This window comes from Thalassophryne amazonica, chromosome 3 (genome assembly GCF_902500255.1).
Source record: "Thalassophryne amazonica chromosome 3, fThaAma1.1, whole genome shotgun sequence".
Lineage (NCBI taxonomy): Eukaryota > Metazoa > Chordata > Actinopteri > Batrachoidiformes > Batrachoididae > Thalassophryne > Thalassophryne amazonica.
The window spans coordinates 140,693,803-140,717,530 of NC_047105.1; the positions used below are offsets into that span (position 1 = coordinate 140,693,803).

Consider the following 23,728-nt stretch of genomic DNA (forward strand, 5'->3'; position numbering starts at 1 on the left):
GAATTGGGAGCTGGTTCCACAGGAGAGGAGCCTGAAAGCTGAAGGCTCTGCCTCCCATTCTACTCTTACAAAACCTAGGAACTACAAGTAAGCCTGCAGTCTGAGAGCGAAGTGCTCTATTGGGGTGATATGGTACTACGAGGTCCCTAAGATAAGATGGGACCTGATTATTCAAAACCTTATAAGTAAGAAGAAGAATTTTAAATTCTATTCTAGAATTAACAGGAAGCCAATGAAGAGAGGCCAATATGGGTGAGACATTCTCCCAGTCCTCTTATGGATCATCCAAATGTTCTCTAGCAAACTTCAGACGGGCCTGGACATGTACTGGGGGACATGTCTGGCACTGCGTCATTCACTTGGTGTCCCCAAGTGATCTGTGTCAAGGAAAGAATGAATGGGGCCATATATTGTGAAATTTTGAGTGAAAACCTGTGTATTTGGTCCATAACTTCCTGTTCAATCAGACAATGTGATTTTCTGGATTTTTTTCTCGTTTTGTCTCTTGTTGAGGAGAACCTATGATGCAAATTACAGGCCTCTCTCATCTTTTTAAGTGGGAGAACTTGCACAATTGTTGATTGACTTTTTTGCCCACTTTATGTATTTCAGTGGAGGTCTAAATATTGATAACTCCTCAAAAGTACAAAAAATATTTTTTTTTCAAAATTATCATTAAATGAAATTACTGTTGCATGTAACTGCATTTGTTTTAGCTGTGTGTGTTAATCAATAACCCACTGGCAACAATACAGGTGCTGTATGTTGTACCAAGAACGAACATAAATATAACAGTCCAACATTTACAGAAATAGAATGCAACCTAATTTTTAGTACAGCAGTTTACTTTTAAGAGACATTACCTTGGGACTAGCTCTCAAAGCATCCAGCTCAAGGAATATCTTTTGAAATGCCTCAGAAGTGCTTTTTAGTTCTTTTGGGTAGCACGGGTTGAGTGCATACATAAGTCCCATGAGCAAGGCACATGCTCTTGGGACAGTCAGGCCATCCAAGACTTCTTCTCCCTCAATCACCACTGTTGCATTGGCTGGTTCAGATGACCCTCTGCTCACAACAATCTTCACGACTTCATCACCATCCTGGCATAAGTAGGTCAGAATCAATGTTAGTTTTTATTTTTATTTTTATTTGGTCATATGTAAAAACAAGAATGTACAGTGTGTCTCAACTTCAGGATTAAACCTGGGCTTTGGGGATGGCCACTGAGAAGCAAAACAAACCATTTTAATGGCATACTTTTTGACACAAACACTGCTCACAAAGGCTTGTTCAAACTTACTTTCACTTTCTGGCAATAACGAAACTTAATGAATATATCACTGATCATCCTGATTTTCTTTCCTATCATTCAGTTGCACTGTTTGCCATCCCTAAATACAGCCCAGGCTAAATCCTGAAGTTATCAGTTCAAGTGTTGGATTTACCTACCACTGTTCTTTGAAGAGATCCTGTTCCTGTTCTCTCAGGTACACAATTAAGCTACGGATTGCAGCTTCTCTCCTTTCTACAGACGGTTCCTGTAATACAAGAAAATTAAAAAAATAAATCTATCTTTAAAAAGAAAGAATGTGCAAACCAAAAACTATATTTATTCATCATTGTATTTACTTTTTGTGTTGGATAACAGATAACCCGTAAGTTGGAGAGGAAATGGCGTCTCACTAATTTAGAAGATCTTCACTTAGCCTGGAAAAAGAGTCTGTTGCTCTATAAAAAAAAAAAGCCCTCCATAAAGCTAGGACATCTTACTACTCATCACTAATTGAAGAAAATAAGAACAACCCCAGGTTTATTTTCAGCACTGTAGCCAGGCTGACAAAGAGTCAGAGCTCTATTGAGCTGAGTATTCCTTTAACTTTAACTAGTAATGACTTCATGACTTTCTTTGCTAATAAAATTTTAACTATTAGAGAAAAAATTACTCATAACCATCCCAAAGACGTATCGTTATCTTTGGCTGCTTTCAGTGATGCCGGTATTTGGTTAGACTCTTTCTCTCAGATTGTTCTGTCTGAGTTATTTTCATTAGTTACTTCATCCAAACCATCAACATGTCTATTAGACTCCATTCCTACCATGCTGCTCAAGGAAGCCCTACCATTATTTAATGCTTCGATCTTAAATATGATCAATCTATCTTTATTAGTTGGCTATGTACCACAGGCTTTTAAGGTGGCAGTAATTAAACCATTACTTAAAAAGCCATCACATGACCCAGCTATCTTAGCTAATTATAGGCCAATCTCCAACCTTCCTTTTCTCTCAAAAATTCTTGAAAGGGTAGTTGTAAAACAGCTAACTGATCATCTGCAGAGGAATGGTCTATTTGAAGAGTTTCAGTCAGGTTTTAGAATTCATCATAGTACAGAAACAGCATTAGTGAAGGTTACAAATAATCTTCTTATGGCCTCAGACAGTGGACTCATCTCTGTGCTTGTTCTGTTAGACCTCAGTGTTGCTTTTGATACTGTTGAACATAAAATTTTATTACAGAGATTAGAGCATGCCATAGGTATTAAAGGCACTGCGCTAAGGTGGTTTGAATCATATTTATCTAATAGATTACAATTTGTTCATGTAAATGGGGAATCTTCTTCACAGACTAAGGTTAATTATGGAGTTCCACAAGGTTCTGTGCTAGGACCAATTTTATTCACTTTATACATGCTTCCCTTAGGCAGTATTATTAGACGGCATTGCTTAAATTTTCATTGTTACGCAGATGATACCCAGCTTTATCTATCCATGAAGCCAGAGGACACACACCAATTAGCTAAACTGCAGGATTGTCTTACAGACATAAAGACATGGATGACCTCTAATTTCCTGCTTTTAAACTCAGATAAAACTGAAGTTATTGTACTTGGCCCCACAAATCTTAGAAACATGGTGTCTAACCAGATCCTTACTCTGGATGGCATTACCCTGACCTCTAGTAATACTGTGAGAAATCTTGGAGTCATTTTTGATCAGGATATGTCATTCAAAGCGCATATTAAACAAATATGTAGGACTGCTTTTTTGCATTTACGCAATATCTCTAAAATTAGAAAGGTCTTGTCTCAGAGTGATGCTGAAAAACTAATTCATGCATTTATTTCCTCTAGGCTGGACTATTGTAATTCATTATTATCAGGTTGTCCTAAAAGTTCCCTGAAAAGCCTTCAGTTAATTCAAAATGCTGCAGCTAGAGTACTGACGGGGACTAGAAGGAGAGAGCATATCTCACCCATATTGGCCTCTCTTCGTTGGCTTCCTGTTAATTCTAGAATAGAATTTAAAATTCTTCTTCTTACTTATAAGGTTTTGAATAATCAGGTCCCATCTTATCTTAGGGACCTCATAGTACCATATCACCCCAATAGAGCGCTTCGCTCTCAGATTGCAGGCTTACTTGTAGTTCCTAGGGTTTGTAAGAGTAGAATGGGAGGCAGAGCCTTCAGCCTTCAGGCTCCTCTCCTGTGGAACCATCTCCCAATTCGGATCAGGGAGACAGACACCCTCTCTACTTTTAAGATTAGGCTTAAAACTTTCCTTTTTGCTAAAGCTTATAGTTAGGGCTGGATCAGGTGACCCTGAACCATCCCTTAGTTATGCTGCTATAGACTTAGACTGCTGGGGGGTTCCCATGATGCACTGAGTGTTTCTTTCTCTTTTTGCTCTGTATGCACCACTCTGCATTTAATCATTAGTGATTGATCTCTGCTCCCCTCCACAGCATGTCTTTTTCCCGGTTCTCTCCCTCAGCCCCAACCAGTCCCAGCAGAAGACTGCCCCTCCCTGAGCCTGGTTCTGCTGGAGGTTTCTTCCTGTTAAAAGGGAGTTTTTCCTTCCCACTGTCGCCAAGTTCTTGCTCACAGGGGGTCGTTTTGACCGTTGGGGTTTTTACGTAATTATTGTATGGCCTTGCCTTACAATATAAAGCGCCTTGGGGCAACCGTTTGTTGTGATTTGGCGCTATATAAATAAAATTGATTGATTGATTGATTGAAGTGTTGAATGAATAATTATGAAGACATTTTGAAAGACAACTATTATGTATTAATTTATAATCCATCCATCCATTTTCTTCTGCTTATCCGGGGCCAGGTCGTGGGGGCAGCAGTCTGAGCAGAGTAGCCCAGACTTTCTGATCCGCACACACTTCCTCCAGCCCTTCCGGGGGAACACCAAGGCATTCACAGGCCAGCTGAGAGACATAGTCTCTCCAGCACATCCTGGGTCTTCCCCGGGGACTCCCCCCGAAGGGAGGTGCATGGAACGCCTCCCAAGGAAAGCGTCAGGAAAAGATGCCCGAGACAATTGACAGACCGATCGGTGCAGCGTCTGCAGTGATGCGGTCACTGTATCGGACCGTTGTGGTGAAGAGGGAACTGAGCAGGAAGGCGAAGCTCTCGATTTACCGGGCAAGATGAGTTTCTTTCGCAGGGTGGCTGGGCGCTCCCTTTGAGATAGGGTGAGGAGCTCAGTCACCCTGCGAAAGTAACTCATCTCGGCCACTTGTATCTGTGATATCGTTCTTTCGGTCATGCAACAAATCTCATGACCATAGGTGAGATGTGGAACGTAGATTGACTGGTAAATCTTCACCACAACGGTCCGATACAGTGACCGCATCACTGCAGATGCTGCACCGATCCGTCTATCAATCTCACATTCCATCCGACCCTCACTCGTGAACAAGACCCCAAGATACTTCAACTGCTCCACTTGAGGCAAGGACACTCCACCAACCTGAAGAGGGCAAACCACCTTTTTCCAGTCAAGAACCATGGCCTCAGCTTTGGAGGTGCTGATTTTCATCCTGGTCGCCCCACACTCAGCTGCAAACTGCCCCAGTGCATGCTGAAGGTCCTGGTTCAACGAAGCCAACAGAACCACATTATCCACAAACAGCAGAGATGAGATCCTGAAGCTGCCAAACTGGACTCCCTCCGCCCCCTGGCTGTGCCTAGAAATACTGTCCATAAAAATAATAAACAGAACTGGTGACAAAGGGCAGCCCTGGCGGAGGCCAACGTGCACTGGGAACAGGTCCAACTTACTGCCGGCAATGCGAACCAGACTCCGGTCATACAAGGAACAGACAGCCATCAGCAAAGGACTTAATTTATGATATACAAGGTCTATTAGAAAAGTATCCGACCTTATTATTTTTTTCAAAAACCATATGGATTTGAATCACGTGTGATTGCGTCAGACAAGCTTGAACCTTCGTGCGCATGCGTGAGTTTTTTCACGCCTGTCGGTTGCGTCATTCACCTGTGAGCAGGCTTTGAGTGAGGAGTGGTCCAGCCCCCTCATCGTTGTTTCATTGCCAGGAAATGGTGGAATGATTTGTGCTTTTTTTCCATCAGAATTTTTTCAGAAACTGTTAGAGACTGGCAGCTGTAAACCATTAGAAAAATTTATCTGGCTTTCGGTGAAAATGTTATGGGCTTGGTAGAGAATAAGGAGTGTTACTGTCGCTTTAAGGATGGCCCCCAGCGGCTGTGGGGCGCCGCGCTCCGAAGCCGCCATCGACAGGCTGAACGACCATTTCATTTCTAAACGGATGGCTGTCTGGATCTGTGATCATCATGTGCCATTTCTCTGGTTATCACAAGAGCTGGACATCAACCATTTTCCGGCACATTTCACTTTTAACAAGAGATTTTGTCATGGAAAGCTGAGCGGAGGCTTTGCGCGTCACGATGGATTCGCTACTGGAGCGAGACAAAACCACCTCCGTTTTGGTCTCACAGGACGTTTTGAGATGGCGTTCAGACAACTGTCGGTGGTTTTTCCATCGAGTGATTATCCGAGAAATTGTGGATGTGCCTGGACATGCCAGAACATGTCCTGTGAGGCTTCATCATGGCGTTGCTTTGCGCCATGCGGCACCGCCGCGACTCGCAGAATTCCTCCGGACGTCTGTCTCAATGTGCCGAAAAGTGCTGATGTCCACGTCTTTTCACAATTCCTGTGCTAGTCAGACGATGTCCCGGATAAAACACAGCGTCCAGTTTGGAAATGAACGGCACATTCCACTGTTACAGGAGTTTTTCTCATGGAAAGAGGAGTGGAGGCTTCGTGCGTCGCAGCGGTGCAATTTTACAGGACCAATTCATGTTTAAAACTTAGCAAAGCTCTGTTTAAACTGCTTGAAATGTTTAGAGATCCACAGCTATAATGCATAAAGCCTATGCAGTATCACTTTTAGAAAAACTTGTTGCCTATGATGTGTTTCTAAATTGAAGGTGGGAAAACCAAAAATTTGCTTGCAACCAACTGCACAAAAATTATCCTTTGTCTTAGGACATAAAATATTTTAAATACGTTTGGACTGTCATTGTCTCAATATGTTGAAATTTCTTTCTTTAAAAAGTGAATTAAAAGAACAAGGGGATGTGTTAAACAGAAGTTGTGGTGACTACACATACATTTTGATGATTCCTAACTTCAGAAAATTCAACGTGTCTCAAGAGCAAAACAAAGATACACAGGCCTACTGCAGCCTCACTAAAAGGAAACCTTTTCTATGGCATTTCTACAAATAATGTCAGTGCCTTAACGTATTGCACATAGACACAGACCAACACGTATAAAGTTGAAACAGAAATTTCTCTCCTAAAATAATTTGTAACAAGTTTAGTTACGACAGACAATCGATCTATCACCATGCACCTGTAGCTAGCAAAACCTTCACCAAACTTTAAACTTGGACAAAATAAAACACTTAATATCTCTCTTACCTTTGCGATGGCAGTGATACAACTAACGTATAATACTAATTTAATTCGTTCGGCAGCCACAGCAAAAAACATGAACCTTGCAGCAGAAAATGTCCAAGTCTGACAGTCACCTAATAAGAAATAAACGGTCGAGGGACGGCTCTTCAACAGAGAGCGCGGGCAAAAGGAAAGTTCAAAATTGTGTGACGAATTATTTTCTTTAAAACAAATTCTTGCACTATTTGTTAATACAATTAGTAGCGGTTATGAACAAAATAAAGAAAAAACAGTTACTTACCCAGTGACACTCTAGACATTTTTCTTTTTCCTTCTTCTGATTTTTTTAATAACAGCCGCAGTCTGGCTCCTCTCTGTACTTGATAGCAGGTCAAAAACAGAAGCAGGAGTAGAACATCCTCTGAAAGCTGTTGAATATATCACTTTATCAAGTTTTAGCGAGAATGTGACCCTGTAGCTTTCCAATATGTGTAAACTTCATCCAGAAAATGCTGCAGAGAAATATTTGGTTTGGATAATTCAGAGATGACTGTAACAATGTTTGCTCAAGCTACCTGTACGACAGAACAGCCTCAGTTTTTCAAAATAAAAGCTCATAATACTAAGAACATGAACGGTGTTTTGTTTTGAAACAGAATGTTTAATGGGTCGGTCGTACATTATCTCACTTGCTGCAAACTCGAACGTCTTCAAAAACAACGTCACAGACAATAACCTAACTTCTTTGACTTATGAAAGAGAAACATACATCTCTATTTAAACATGATTTGAAAATGTTACATAAACTCAGCCCTAAAACATTTAGGATAACCTTTGTTTCTTTTGACTTACATATTTTATATTTTTCAATTATTTATCATCTGCTAGCTGCCTATGTTCACCGGCTGTGTTTGGGGCAAAGAGCCACTAACTGACTGGAAGACTCAGTATGTAGCAAAATGCCAGTCCCTGATTCAGCTTAGACAATGAAGGAAGTGGAGCCAAAGGCCAGACAAAATTTGTTGGCAATGTATACATATTGAAGTTCATAGTTTTCCATATTTTCAGCTGGACCAGCTTCTTAAAATAAGTTATCAATTTGTTAAAGTAAGTCTATGTAACAAGCTTGTTCTTTTATGTTGAAAAAGCTCTTGATTTTAAGCTCAATGAGCTAACCCCATATTTTCAGCTGGACCAGCTTCTTAAAATAAGTTAACAACTTTTTAAAATAAGTCAGTGTAACAAGCTTATTCTTTTATGTTGAAAAAGCTCTTGATTTTAAGCTCAACTACCTAACCCCATGAATCAATCTTTTCTAGGTATAAATACCCAGGGGGGCAGGTCTCATTAAGTGAAGAGAAAACCTCATTTGGTGCCAGGTCTCACTGAGGCACAAAATGTCCAACCCCTTTTCTACAATATGGTCATGGATGAGTCCTGCTTTATTTGAAAGTGACTGAACATTTAATTGTTCAAGTGTGATGAATTTTTGTGAGTCCAGTTTATTTATTGGTTTTCCGGCTCTCCCGCGTTCCTCTGCACTATCAGTAGGCAGTCTGACAGTGCTCTGATGACGTCGCGATTGATGACGCAGATGTTGTACGACCGGACATGCAGCAGACCAGAGGGACGTGATGGAGCTCTCGCCGCTGTGTTTCAGAGAAATAAACCGGCGGCCCGATCCCCAGTCGATATACCGAGGTCTGTGTGGCAAATCCAGAGGCGATGGTGGCGATGATTTGCCTTCATGTAGGCACAGCGTTGAGCTGTCAGCCGACATGCTGTGCGCGGCAACGTTAGCACCAGTGCTAGTTGTTGTTAGCACTGTACCCGGAGGGCAGCGACCGGTGAGGGCTAAACAGGCCAGGGCGATAATCCACAGCGTCAGCAGAGATAACAGACAACGTGTGAACATCCAGTAAGAAGTCGAGGTGACATGGTGTTTGTGTTGGATGATGAGAAGAGGACATTGCAGCGCCACTGGAGCAGCGGATAGCTGCAGCGTTAGCTCCACATGCCCAGACCAAGGGCCCTCAAGCTTTCTAGCCCCCTTGCAGAGACAGCTTCGGGAGATCATAAAACTGGAGAATCTCCAAAACACAGTCTCACTGCAGAACACCTGACGATGGGTCAAAGGATCCAGTTGAGTCCCCGGTTCACAGAGTGAGACCGTTCGAGCTGCACCGGATCAGTCCAGGTAAGTAATGGAAGTCCGAAAACAGCATCAATAACACTCACAATATAACAAAAGAGTGTTATTAAACTTCACTGTAGCTGGGCTGAGAGCTACAGTGAACAAAACCAGTAAGTTTGGACGGACTTTGCAGAGAAGTGGCGAACAGTCAGTGCCAGCGTCCTCTCTCCAAATCATCAGAAGAACAGCGTAGTTTGATTGAAACAGTAGAGTACACTTTATTCAGTGAGCCACAGAAAGTCAACAGTCTGCAGGCTACATTAACACTCCACCAGCTCAAGAAGTAGGGAGGAAATAATCAGTGAACCTGCTGGGAGAAAAGGTCTGCATGTGACTCATGGACTTAGCTCTGAGCAAGGGCGTAGGTTTGGTCTCAGCTTTGGTAGGGACAATACCACCACAAACGTGTTAATTACAAGACTAGAAAGAGTCGAATTCAACCTCGAGGTCGCTGTCGTCATCCGATGCCACTTGTGCAGATTTTGTTGAACACAGAAAAATGTTGACACCTCCATAAGGAACTTGAACTTTTTTTATTTTTCTTGTATATCTCTTTCCTCTTGTGTTTTGTTCGTTTGTTATTGCATTTGTTGAAATAAAGTTTCAAAAAAAAAAAAAAAAAGATGTTGGTTGGGGAATCTTCCTGTCCTGTCCTGCAGAGATTGGATGGGAACTCATTACTTTGTATGGGGAGGGGGCGGGCTTTCAAATTACTTTGTCCCGGCCGCCCAAAGCCATCAGCAGCCCTGTGTGTGGTGTGTCTTTGATGCCGCCTGAGTGCAACGCCTGCAAAATTATTCTTGGGTGTCAGAGAGAGATGCGTGTTTGGGCAACCAACTGAAATTATCGTACATATTGGATTTTTTCCCATTATAGATCGTACATCGTACAGAGGGCAAAACTATCGTACAAATACGATAATTATTGTACATCTGGCAACACTGCACCGGAGCCACCCATCCTCTGCGCTCTGGGACCTCCCACTTTACAAATTAAGCGCTGCCTGCCACGAGATGCGCTTTGTTTACGTCCATGTGAGAAGAACGTGAGCCAATGAAATTGCAATATGGGTAACCCTGTCACTCTGGCACGTCGAAAACACAAAACGTGACGACTAAAATTATAGTATCGAGTTCGCAAAAAATAGTGAATGATTTTGTTATATAAAAAAATTCTAAATATTGGTAGGGACTATTTTGCCATCCCAAAATATTGGTTGTGACTTGTCCCTATGGTCCATATGCAAACCTACGCCCCTGGCTCTGAGAGTCTCTTTCCTCAAATTGTCAGCGAGAGCTAATTTGCCGGCACCTTTGTTGCATCAAACAAATGTATTTAGATATGTCACTGTTGTTTGGCTCATGTGTTACGGGTTTTGGTTTTGCATCTTGTTCTTTGGGTTAAGCACTTAGAAATCATGTACAAGTTTTGCCTAATGAGGATAGTAATGGCTGCAAGACTCTAAACTGTGTTTCATTTTAAAAGGGAGAGAAGCTTTTTAGAAACATTCATAAGGTTTCTGGCAAACTGTTCAGAGTTTATGATTGAAGCATCATGTGTTCACTCAGGCAGTGTTCCCAACCCTGGTCCTCAGTACCACATCACATCATAGCTTTCCTTTCTGTGTTTCCCCCAGCAGCTATTTAAACCCTCAGAAACAAATGTTTGGGGAAGAGGGATGAATATGAATCACCCTCTCTGACTGTCTGTCCATATGTCTCTCTGTCTGTGAGTCACCTGACTGGGCTGTGACTCCTACCTGCTCCACAAAATGAAATCCCATCTGCTAGGTAACGGTTGTCACATGTCATTCAGGGTCAAATACTCTTTGTTTGTGAACAGCCTGGAGCCCACAATTTTTCATATATAGTTATGAAAATTTTATTGAAGATTCACATCCTGATACACAAGAACTGATTCAATTTCGAAGGACATAGCTCTGTTAATCCTCCTGGTTCTTATTGCAGTACTGCCCCAGTTCAGTTTGAATTTATTGAATGTCATGTTGAGCCCCCAGAGATGCACCCCACACAGGGACTCCATCTTCTGAAAGACTCCGAACATGGCCGACAAGTGGGTTGTTAGACAAGACAATGTAGGTGGTACAGTGGGTGGGTTTTAGTCTCACAAACCTAACCTTACTGGCTCCCCACAGACAGAGGGAAGCCCTCCCTATATCTGAAACTTGCGCATGCATGATGGAAGTGAAACTTAACTCTTCTGTTTAGACTTTGAACCAGGTTCTAGGCACTTCTAAACAGATAACAAAAGCAAATACTTGATAACTAACCTAAAATAATAAAATATGGAATTAAGAACATATTATCTAACAGCTCAAAGGTCAAAGTGAGGAAAAAAATCACTTCTTGTAACATTGAACAAATTTTCAAAAATTCACAAGTTTCAAAAAAGATCAAATTCCTTTCAAATTTGAGAGCCTTATGTTAGGATGGCATCCTTTACTGACTGACAGTTTGATCTGGATCTGATTTAGATTACACATTTTGTGGCCATTTAAATGTAACATTGAAAACCCCATTTAATGTATATTGTACATCTGTAGTATAATAGCCAAGTGGCCTCTGTGTGCACGTATGCATGTGTGTGTCTGGCTTCAATCACAGAAAAACTGGGAACAGCTGACATTTGCAGTTTGTTATGCTTATGTATTTTGGGTCAAGGAAGAATGCTGAAAAATGGAAAGTTGATAGGTCTAATATTTTTGGAGAAACTATTGATATTAGCTAACAACAGTGAACAATGGATGCTGCTGCTGTTGCAATGCACCATGGGAGTTCAGGGTTTTGGGGTTTTAAATGTTATTGTGGTTCATGTTAGTATAAGAGTGTTGTTAGTGTTCATGATTTATTGTGTTTTGCAGTTGAGTGGAAGCAAATCTCCACCCTTGCTGATGTTGAGTTGGCCTGGAATTTTTTTCATGAAGAATTCTTGAAGCTAATGAATAAACATGCTCCGTTCCGCACCAAAAACTTAAATGGGCCCAAGAAATTTTGGAATGTTACGAAATCTGCTTCTGGTGTTCATCTTCCAATGATTTGCCCAATTTCTTGGTCAAGGATTCTATAAATCTGTCTGATTAGCAAGCCATGGTAAATGATTTTAATGAACATTTTATTTCAGTGGGACATTTGTTTGATTCTTTTAACACTGATCTTAAAAGAATAGCTTTAAATGATGAACCAGCTGTTGTAAATTTTCCCTTTGTTGATTGTTCCTGTAATTTTAAACCTATATGTGTCTCTGAGGTTCACAGTGCATTGAGGAAAAATTACCTATTCCTGATTGGTTGGATACATTTTTTTTAACTGGCAGCTGGTTTCATTGCTGAGCCCTTAACATGTATTTTTAATCCGAGTCTTAATGCAAACACATTTCTTAAACCTTGTAAATCTGCATTTGTTCTACCACTATTAAAAGGTGAACCCTCAATTGTGAACAGCTATAGGCCTATTTCAAAATTATGTATTTTGGCAAAAGTATTTGAAATGCTTGTTTGTGATCAATCGAAGGAATACTTGGAGTTAAACAACATTCTAAATTCCCTTCAGTTAGGCTTCAAGAAGCATCACAGCACTGCTACTGTTGTGTGTCGCCTTGGGTCCTGCCTGGTTTCTGCTTTTTTTCTCTCTCTCTCTCCCCAGGTGGTTGGACACGGAGCTGATTGGGTAGTGTCACACTTGCCACTCCTCACTGTGCATAGTATTTAACTCAGTTCAACACATCCACCTGTGCCAGAAACTCAGATTCCTCAAACTGGTAACCTGGCCTCTCTATCAGTCGGAATAGAGTTTTTATGCGTTCCTACGCAGGTTTTGTCTGCCTGTCGGTTTGGGTGTCAAAACCCTCCTGCAGCTCTCATTAGCTAATTTGATTGCTGTTAGCGCTCAGTCGCTCACATCTGTGCTGACATGCCGCCTGCTAGTCACTTACCTGTCTTTCATCTTCTTCCAGACTCCGTCAGCTCCATGGACGACCACCTGGCCCCGATCATGGATCAATCTGCACCTCACCACGCTCTGGGATCTGGACTAGCAGATTATGGCTCCATGATTCCACCGCAGTGCGGGACGTGTCTCCTCTCCTAAAACCACCTTGGAGCATTCCTAATATTGGCTTTTGTCCATCATTTTTGTAATAAATCTTGTGGCTCATCCACTTTCTCTGTCCAGGCTAATTGAAACAGATACTACAGCCTTAAAATGTCTTAATGATGTATCTGAAGCATTGGACTTAAGAAAGTTTTGTGTTGCTTTGTTCATTGACCTATCAAAGGCCTTTGACACTGTGGATCAGTCTCTTGCTAAATTCTTCTAAGAAAAGGTATTTCCAAACAAGCTGTCACTTGGTTTGCAGACTACGTGGTGGGTAGGACACACTGTCTTCAGATGGCTGGAGGTAGTTCCTCCTTCCTTGAGGTCACAAAAGGAGTACCTCAAGGGTTGCTGGGAGGCTATCCCAGCAGTCATAGCGCTTGAGGCAGGCTACACCCTGGATAGGAGGCCAGTCTGTCGTAGGGCCACATTTTTTTTTTTAGATTCTGTCTCTCACAGTTGAGGTGTACCGTGGGAAAACTTGCAAAATTGACAGTGAATCAAATAGTAATTTGCCTCACTGTACGTGCAAACAAGTGATCCAACCAGTATGCAAGTGTGTGGCCAGTTGAAATGGTCACTCAGCTCCACACGTGTATTCATAATGGCCAGTGGTGTCAAAAGTACACACATTTGTTACTTAAGTAGAAGTATAGATACTGCAGTTTAAAAACACTTTGGTAAAAGTTGAAGTATCAACTTGACCTCTTTACTCAAGTAAAAGTGAAAAAGTATGTGCTCCAAAACCTACTTAAAGTATAAAGTAACCTTAAAAAAAAAAAAAAAAAAAAAAAGGTAGATGCCACTATATGAATTGAAAGCTTAATTTAAAAACTGATTCATTCTACATGTGGCTCAAGACCCAAAACCCAAAATTACCCCCCAACACCACCTGCATGAAAATGTTTCAATTCTAGAAGCTCTGAAATGCAATCTGGGACTATTCCAGAAGATAAACTGCAGTGAGTGCAGCATCCATTTAGTGAGAAAAAAAAAAAAAACAACTTATTCAGATTCATTCCAGTAGTATTCTGCTCTTACTAGGATGCAGCAGTTTTCTAGTTTGGCAGATAGTTCTGGAGGAAATAACTAAAGAAATTAACACATTGAAAATATGGTTTGACCGAAACAAACTGTCATTAAACTTAAATAAAACAGGGATGAAGTGGAGGTGGAAGAGTCACTAGGTTTTCACAGGAAACACTTATTTATTTCTGTATGTATTTATTTCTGTATGTATTTATTTATGTTCAATAAATTTAAGAAATATTACAATTTGAAAACAAATGCACCCGAACGTGAAGACAGCTGGAACTGCTTCATGCTAACTTTTAACATTGAAAATGCCATAGACATGCTAATGCGTTAGCATCGCTCCCGTTTTTAAGTTATAAAATACATCTATCAACTGTTTCAGAAGACCATAACAGGTCGGTTTAACATAGAAAAGGTAAATAATACTCACAGAAGTATGCTCTTTAGGGTTTTAGCGGGGGAAAATTAAGCGAAAGAAAGAAAGAATAAATGAAACAATAGGTTGAAGCATTGCTTCAATCTGCGAACCACTGCTTCGATTGGTTCAAAATCCATTCCTTTATCATCATTGATCCATGTTTCTGATATAGCAATTATATTAAATATTTTTTTAAATTGACTTCAATATTCTTTAATGTTGTTAAAGTTTGCATACAGATTTCTGCTGTTGAAATGGATTATTGATAATTTGTTATCTGTTTTAATGATCCGATTAAACTGTTCATCTGTATAATAGCAACAACTGTCATTGATATTTGAGAAGAAATTATTGTCCGGGTCTATATCGTGCTCCAAGTCCAGTACATTGTGGTCTGTGTATTTAAATGTTCTCAATTCTAGTTTTCCATGATCAGCAATCCTGTGAGTTATATCCTTCTTGTCTCCAGATGTAGATGATGTAGTAGATGAATAGGTTCCTCTGGTCTGTGTCATGGTGTTGTGATGTGTTTGTGTCCTCATACCTTATTGATCGTATTTGTCCAGTTCCTTGATGTTCCTGATTACCATAACCTTCGCTTGTTCTGGTGTTCCGTTCAGTTTGATAAATGTTTTGCAGTTGGATGTCCATGTCTGTTGAATTTTTCCCTGCTTTTTTAAGAAACGAGCTTTCCTGGCGATGTCTGCGTTTCTTTTGGTCAGATGTTCATTGATGAATACGTTTGTTCCTTTGAGTTTCCGTCCCTGTTTTAACAATGCCATTTTATGTTTTCTGTTGACAAACCTCATTATAACTGCTCGCTTGTCTCCATCCTCTCTCCTGGGCAGGGGGTGGCACGCTTCAATGTTATTACGGTCCATTTGAATACCTTTAGATTGCAGGAAGTCAGCCACCTGTTGTTCCACTGAGCTGGCCTCCTGCTCACTGGCCTCCCCTCCGCTGTCTTCTGACACCGCCCGTGCGTAGGATCGAGGTTTAATATGAATTCCTGTAATAATAACGTCGTTCATCCTTGTGTACTGTTCCAACTCCGCAACACGGTTCTCCAGGTACACCAGACGCCGGTCTTTCTCAGCATTCTGGATCCGGAGAGCCTTCACTTCTTCCACCAGCTCCATAATGGATTTCTGCTGCATTTTAACAACAGAGATTTCCTCAGACAAAAAGTCCAGGGACTTCTTGATATCATCTTCCTCCTCCGCCGTCAGTGCCTTCTTCGGACCCATGGTCAGATAAATCTGCGCTGGCACCTCGGGCCTCGGTGAAGTCTGCGCCGGTGGAACTGCGCTGGCGCCTCGGGCTTCAGGTGGAGCCGCGCCGGTGGATGTGCGCTGACGCCTCAGCAGCGCACATCCACCGGCGCTGAAGCCAAGAGTAACGAGGCTGTTTGTTTTAAAAATGTAAGGAATAGAAAGTACAGATACTTGTGTGAAAATGTAATGAGTAGAAGTCAGAAGTAGGCAGAAAAATAAGTAATGAAGTAAAGTATAGATACCTAAAAAGTGTACTTAAGTACAGTAACGAAGTATTTGTACTTCGTTACTTGACACCTCTGATAATGGCAGAATGAGCCACTCCATGTGCGTGTGAGCACAGGAGCTGTTCATCCAGACTGAACACAAAAAGGCTGACAGCTGTCAGTGATTGTCTGCTGTTGTACAGTTTGGTGAAAAATCCCTTTTGGTGTTTGGTGTATATAGTACTTGCATTGCTAGATTTTATTCATTAATTAATAAATAAATTAATAATTAATTATAATTATTTATTTATTATTAACACAAATGTAGTTGGATTATCAGTGCTATGGAATTTATTCAGTGGGGGGCACTGTTACGCTAATCTGCGAGCCGCTAATTATCGAAGCTAATGTTTTCATTAGTGGAATACCTTTTCAGATAACTTTGAAAACCATCAGCGGACCAATTAGCTTCTAATAAATTTAGTTCTGATACCTTTTAGACAGCTAACATTTTCGTGGGCATAGTAAATAAAGCTTAACAGTGTATTTAAATTAGTCACGTGTAACTGTACTGATTTCTCCCCCTAGGTGCTGCTTGGAATCAACATACTTGGAGTACAGCTGGATGGACACGGATGCTCAACGTGTGTGATGACCCAGTGTGCTGCCACACATGTGAGATGTGCATCACCACAGCAAATTAAGGATGGATTTTGATGAAAGTGTGTATGAGATTATCAGGTCTTGGCATTGTTGCTGAACTATTGTTCTTTTTTAGGATTTATTTATTGTGAAGCCCTGCTGGGAAAAGGTGCAATAATGCTTAAGAATACTTTTTGAGAATTCATTTTTTTCTGCACATGACTTATTGTTACATTAATGTGGGTAAATCATGCTTTCATTTTTTTTTTTTTAGCTACTTTTATTGGAAATACTATTTTACTATCATTTGTCTTTTCATCAACTAAGACATTGTTTTTACTTTCATTCATGAACTGTCTTTAATGTTGTTACTCTAACTGCCTTTAATCTGTAACTGTGTCATATGATTACTGTAGTACTAATAAAGGTGATTGTATTTGTCACTTCTGTCTTCATGAAAGCCTTTGCATACTGGGTGGTTGAATGAAGGTAAGTGTGTACAAAACTATCAGATGAATGAACTATAGATTATTTTCATGTTACCTCCAAGTGGCCTGAGAGAGTACACTCATCTCAATATTATAATAGCCAAGTGGTGTGTGTGTGTGTGTGTGTGTATGGCTTTGTTCACACAAAACCGGGGAGAGCTGACATTTGCCTGCCGTTTGGTATGCTTATGTCTTATAGGTCAAGGGTGCATGCTGCAAAAACAGAAAGTTGATAGGACAAATATTTTTGGATAAATTAGCAATTGTTGTGCTGCAACGCACCATGGGAGTTTGGGGTTTTGTTATTGTCGTTCATGTTATTTTAACAGCGTTGTTAGTGTTACTGATTTATTGTGTGTTTTTGTACTTCAACTGGTTTATGTTATGTTGGTCTGATGTTGCTGTTACCATGAGTGACTTAAGTCCCATGGCTGGTACCATAACTCAAAAGTGTAGTGCTTTTAATGTCTTCCACCACAGTTGCTGTTTTGCACATTAAAAGGACTTGCTTACAGCAGATTGCACACAAAAAAAAACAATAACAACAACAACAACGGTGTGTGTGCCTCTGTGTGCAATTTTTATTAATGCACAAACTATGGAAAGATGCCATTTGCTGTTTGGTATGTTTATATATTTTGGGTCAAGTATGAACGGCACCAAAACTGAACGTTGATATGATTAACATTTTCAGAGAACCTACATATAGTAGCTGAACAATATTGAACAATGAACATTAATATTTACATTCTGGGCTCACATGCCATTTCAGCAGGGGACAGAAAATCGTCTAGTTGTATACGAGGTCTGTTAGAAAAGTTCCGACCTTTTTATTTTTTACAAAAACCATATGGATTTGAATCACGTGTGATTGCATCAGCCAAGCTTGAACCTTTGTGCGCATGCGTGAGTTTTTTCACGCCTGTCGGTTGTGTCATTCGCCTGTGAGCAGGCTTTGTGTGAGCAGTGGTCCACCCCTCTCATCGGATTTTTATTGCGAATAAATGTCTGAACGATTTGAAGCTTTGCTGCATCAAATTTTTCCAGAAACTGTGAGAGACCTCCAGGTGGACACCATTCGGAAAATTCAGATGGCTTTCAGGGACGATTTTATGGGGATTACACAGATTAAGGAGTGCTCCAGCTGGTTTAAAGACCGTCCACAGCGTCTAAGAGCACGGCGCACTCCGAGCGCCGATCCACAGGCTGACACCCCGCTGAAACAACCAGATCATTTCCAACGTGAAGGCTTTGTTGATCCGGGACGTCGTCTGACTTGCACAAAAATGGCAGAAGACGTGGACATCAAGACTTTTTCGGCACATTCCACTGTTACAGGAGTTTTTTTCATGGAAAGAGAAGTGGAGGGATGCGCCACGGAACCGCGAATGGCGTGGGACAAAAGCACCTCCGTGTTGGTCTCACAGGACGGCTTTGAGATGGCTTTCGGTGGCTTTTCAGTCGTGTGACTATCTGAGAAATTGTGCATGAGCTGGACATGCCAGGACATGTCCTGTGAGGCTTCATCATGGCGTTTTGCGCCATGCGGCTCCACCGCGAATTCTCTCACAGTTTCTGGAAAAACGAGAGGGGTGGACCACTGCTCACACAAAGCCTGCTCACAGGCGAATGACGCAAAAACTCACGCATGCACACGAAGGTTCAAGCTTGGCTGATGCAATCACACGTGATTCAAATCCATATGGTTTTTGCAAAAAATAAAAAGGTCAGATACTTTTCTAACAGACCTCGTATAAAAGTTTGGGCACCCCTGATGATTTCCCTGATTTTCCTTTATAAATCATTGGTTGTTTGGATCAGCAGTCTCAGTTAAATATATCATATACAGTAGCAGACAAACACAGTGATATTTCAGAAGTGATATGAAATTATATGATTTACAAAAAGTGTGCAAATTCTTTAAACAAAATTAGGCAGGTGCATAAATTTGGGCACCTCAACAGAAAAAAAATACAACAATATTTAGTAGATCCTCCTTTTGCAGAAATAACAGCCTTGGAACACTTCGTATGGCTTCCAGTGAGAGTCTGGATTCTGGTTGAAGGTATTTTGGACCATTTTTCTTTACAAAACATCTCAGGTTTGTTGGTTTCTGAGCATGGACAGCCCGCTTAAAATCACACCACTGATTTTCAACAATATTCAGGTCTGGGGACTGAGATGGCCATTCCAGAACATTGTACTTGTTCCTCTGGATGAATGCCTTAGTAGATTTGGAGAATTGTTTAGAGTCGTTGTCTTGTTGAAAGATCCAGCCCCAGCTCAACTTCAACTTTGTCACTGATTCATGAACATTGTTCTCAAGAATCTGCTTATATTGATTGGAATCCATGTGAGGGCAGTACCTGCACTGGCCACACAGCCACACAGCATGATGGAACCACCTCCAAATTTTACTGTAGGTAGCAAGTGTTTTTCTTGGAATGCTGTGTTCTTTTTCAGCCATGCATACTTCCCCGTGTTAGCACCTTATTCCAAAATGAAGCTGGCTTGTCCATATGTGCTTTAACATACCTCAAGTGACTGTTTGTGGCATGTACGTAGAAAAGGCTTCCTCTGCATTACAGCATCATACAGCATCTCTTTGTGCAAAGTGCGCTGTATAGTTATATAGTACGATGCACAGAGACACTGTCTGCAGCAAGATCATGTAGTAGGTCTTTGGAGCAGGTCTGTGGGTTGACTGTGACTGTTTTCACCATCCTTCGCTTCAGCTGATCTGAGATTTTTCTTGGCCTCCCACTTTGGGCCTTTACTAGTACTATGCCTGTGGTCTTCCATTTCCTCACTATGTTCCTCACAGTGGAAACTGACAGTTGAAATCTCTGAGATAGTTTTTCGTATCCTTCCCCTTAGCCGTGATGTTAAACAGTCTTTGTTTTCAGGTCATTTGAGAGTTGTTTAGAGGCACCCATGTTGCCACTAACTAGAAGATATGCAAAGAGGAGAAACATTTGCAAATGACCACCTTAAATACCCTTTCTCATGATTGGATTCATCTGTGTAAGGAGGTCAAGGGTCAATGAGCTCACCAAACCAATTTTGTGTTCCAATAAATACTGCTAAATGTATTCAGATCAATAAAATGACAAGGATTGCCCAAATTTATACACCTGCTATTATTGTACACTTTCTGTAAGTACTACAAAACTTCATTTCACTTCTCAAATATTATATTATATTTAACTGAAATTTCTGATCCAAATCATGAAAATTATCTGGGGGTGCCCAAAGTTTTGCATACAACTGTATATATTAAAAGCATGTATATGTGATTTAATTTAGAAAGTTCAATGTAAGTACATAATATAATTGAACCCCCCCCCCCCCCCCCCCCCCCCCACACACACACACACACACACACAGAGAGAGCCTTGCCTTGTTTCATTCTGAGGACGCAAGACAGGACCATGCTTTCTAGGGACCACCTTTTCTACTTGTTGAAGAGCTCTGAAAAAAATCAGATAGCATCATGTAATGACAGTGAACACAAATCTCATTTCAAAAATCCATTTAGACAAAGTCGAGGTCCAGACCTGAGAAGGACCTCCATTCTGGGGACTTTTCAGGAACTTGGATCTTGGATGTGGGGTCTTCACACACAGTCAGGAAAAACAGAATGAAGGGATCCATTAGCACACTGTCTCATTTGACTTACCTTGTGGGTACTTCTTTCACACACAGTATATATATATATATATATATATATATATATATATATATATATATATATATATATATATATATATATATATATATATATATATATATATATATATGATCTGATGTGAACTTTCTACATGCAAATTTTCAAGGGAGAATAAACAGAGTAAGAATGCTGTTTTGTGGTATAACTGTCTGCTTTTACTGCGCATGACAATAAAAACACCCTCTTAATTCTTAATTTTTAATATTTAAAGTGCTTGTGATGAACAACTGTCACAAAGAGTAATCATAACCAATCAACACTAACAGTCCATCAACAGTCCAACACAAGTTAGAAAAACCCAGATGTTTTCCAAAAGACTCCAGAAAACCCAATTCAATTTTGCAACTCAAAAGTACCAATGATGCCCTGCATTTGTCCATCACGAACACCATGTTCGAGCACAAGGGTGTCCATAAGTGCAAGTGGCACCAGGACACCCTGAGGCGGAGGTCGATGATCGACTTTGTAGTCGTATCATCTGACCTTCGGCCACGTGTCTCGGACACTCGAATGAAGAGAGGGGCAGAGCTGTCAACCGATCACCACCTGGTGGTGAGTTGGATCTGCTGGGAGGGGAGGAAGCTGGTCAGACCTGGCAGGCCCAAACGTATCGTGAGGATCTGCTGGGAATGACTGGCGGAACCCTCTGTCAGCAAGGTCTTCAACTCCCACCTCCGGGAGTGCTTCTCCCAGATCCCGGGGGAGGTTGGAGACATGGAGTCTGAGTGGACGATGTTCTCCACCTCCACTGTCGATGCGGCCGCTTGTAGCTGTGGTCGCAAGGTCTCTGGTGCCTGTCGCGGCGGCAATCCCCAAACCCGGTGGTGGACACCGGAAGTAAGGGATGCCGTCAAGCTGAAGAAGGAGTCCTACTTATCTTTGTTGGTAGGTGGGACCCCAGAGGCAGCTGACAGGTACCGGCAGGCCAAGCGTGCCGCAGCTTGTGCGCTCACAGAGGCAAAAACACGGGTCTGGGAGGAGTTCGGGGAGGCCATGGAGGAGGACTATCAGTCGGTCTCGAAGAGATTCTGGCAAACCGTCTGACGCCTCAGGAGGCGGAAGCAGCTCTCCACCAGCACTGTTTACGGTGCGGGTGGGGAGCTCAGTCACTCGGGAGGAGCTCGGAGTCGAGCCGCTGCTCCTCCACATTGAAAGGAGTCAGTTGAGGTGGCTCGGGCATCTTTTCCGGATGCCCCCTGGACGCCTCGCTGGAGAGGTGTTCCGGGCATGTCCCATTGGGAGGAGGCCCCGGGGAAGACCCAGGACACGCTGGAGGGACTACATCTCTTGGCTGGCTTGGGAACGCCTTGGGGTTCCCCCGGAGGAGCTGGGGGAGGTGTGTGTGGATCGGGAGGTCTGGGCGGCTTTGCTTGAGCTGCTGCCCCCGCGACCCAACACCGGATAAAGCAGAAGAAAATAGATGGAATGGATGGATGGTTCGAGGACATCACCTATGTTCAGGAAATGCAGCTTGACTCTGAAGACTGAGTGTGAGAGGAAAAAGCTGTGCAGTCTTCCACCTACCCAATGCTTGGCAAAGCATCAGAGTTCACAGAATGAAAGTCCCACCCAAAACTCAAGACCACAGAAGGTCTTTCCTTCATGTGGATACTGCATAATTCCTTATTGGGGTAACTCTCATCCTGAACGTCCTTAAGGAGCATTATTCTTGATTTTGATTAATTTTCCCCAAAAATTAGGTTTAGTGAGCCTGTTAGACATCATTCATTATTACTACAATTAGGCTATTAGGTCAAAGTTATGAACATTATTGGCAAACGTAAGAAGACAGGAATGTGTATCAATATTTATCAAATTTTCTTCAACGGTGATGAGCTGCAAAAATCCATTCATGATCAAATGGTGACCTTAAATTTTGCCTTTATTGCTGATCGGCTCCAGCAGGGTTGTAGAGGCAGCTTGTCCTGCTGTGGCACCTCCGAGCCCACATCATAGCTTATATCTGACACTGCTGTTTCACTTTCTTCTGTCTGACTGGATGTCGCCAGTCCCTCTGTAGGCCACATAAGCATAAAGTTTTTGTCATACTGCCATAAATGTGATTGATAAATACATGCACAAGCCAAACTAGTGAGCCAGTATCAAGACCACATCAAACATATTTTAAGGGTTAATGTGGTGTACACATAGTCATTCTTTCAGTATGTTTCACTTATCATTATACTCACAGTCTTGCTTCAAAAGTGACTTATAAAAGAAATTGGTGGGTGACAATCACTGACAATTCTGACACCAAGAACAATCCTTCCAACTCTGACCATAAGTTTTTTCAGGTGCCAATACTGCAAAATGGCATTTGAGCATGGGCAACATGATAAGAAGTTATTCACAACAAGATGATGAACTGAACTGGCTATGAAATGAAGTTGCATATTATTGTAAAACGCTTTCAGTAATTACAGCAGAACAGTACTAAAAAATATATCCAACTAGAGCACTGCGCTCGTAGAGCACAAACCTCCGCCAACTCACCACCTTCAACTGCTTACTCCAATTAAGGGTCAAGGTGGGCTGGAGCCTATCCCAGTAGTCATATAGCAGGTTAGACCCTGGACAGGATGCCAGTCAGTCACAGGGCCAGATACAGACAAACAAACACATTTGCACACACACACATAGGCACACACACCTACAGAGAACTTAAAGTTTCCAATCCACCTAACCTGCATGTGTCAATTTCTCAAATTTCTACCTTCTGAAAAATTTTCAAAGTCAAAGTACTGTTTGAAATTGCTATTTTTTCTTAAGCTAAAATATAATACAAAAAAAAAAAAGATCAAAAGGGCTTTTCAGTGTTAAAAATAATAAAATATCCGCTAAATCCGCAATACTGGTCAGATGCAGATCAAACATAGTCTATTGAATGAATTTATTTAT

The 23,728-nt window shown here is 41.5% G+C and overlaps 1 long non-coding RNA gene across 7 annotated transcripts; it reads right to left on the reverse strand.

Annotated features, from left to right (window-relative positions):
* Positions 1–351: 351 nt before the first annotated feature.
* Positions 352–16,922, reverse strand: LOC117507661. 7 transcript variants are annotated; one of them, XR_004559822.1, is made up of 5 exons: positions 14,311–14,324; positions 9,193–9,200; positions 6,738–6,746; positions 6,535–6,539; positions 352–451 (listed from the first exon to the last, which is right to left on the reverse strand). It is a non-coding gene; the product is annotated as an uncharacterized LOC117507661 (long non-coding RNA). The 7 variants fall into 7 exon arrangements; XR_004559823.1 differs by lacking the exons at positions 6,535–6,539; positions 6,738–6,746; positions 9,193–9,200; positions 14,311–14,324 and adding exons at positions 1,266–1,272; positions 15,265–15,275; XR_004559821.1 differs by lacking the exons at positions 6,535–6,539; positions 6,738–6,746; positions 9,193–9,200; positions 14,311–14,324 and adding exons at positions 7,050–7,055; positions 13,228–13,239.
* Between the last annotated feature and the right edge of the window lie 6,806 nt (positions 16,923–23,728).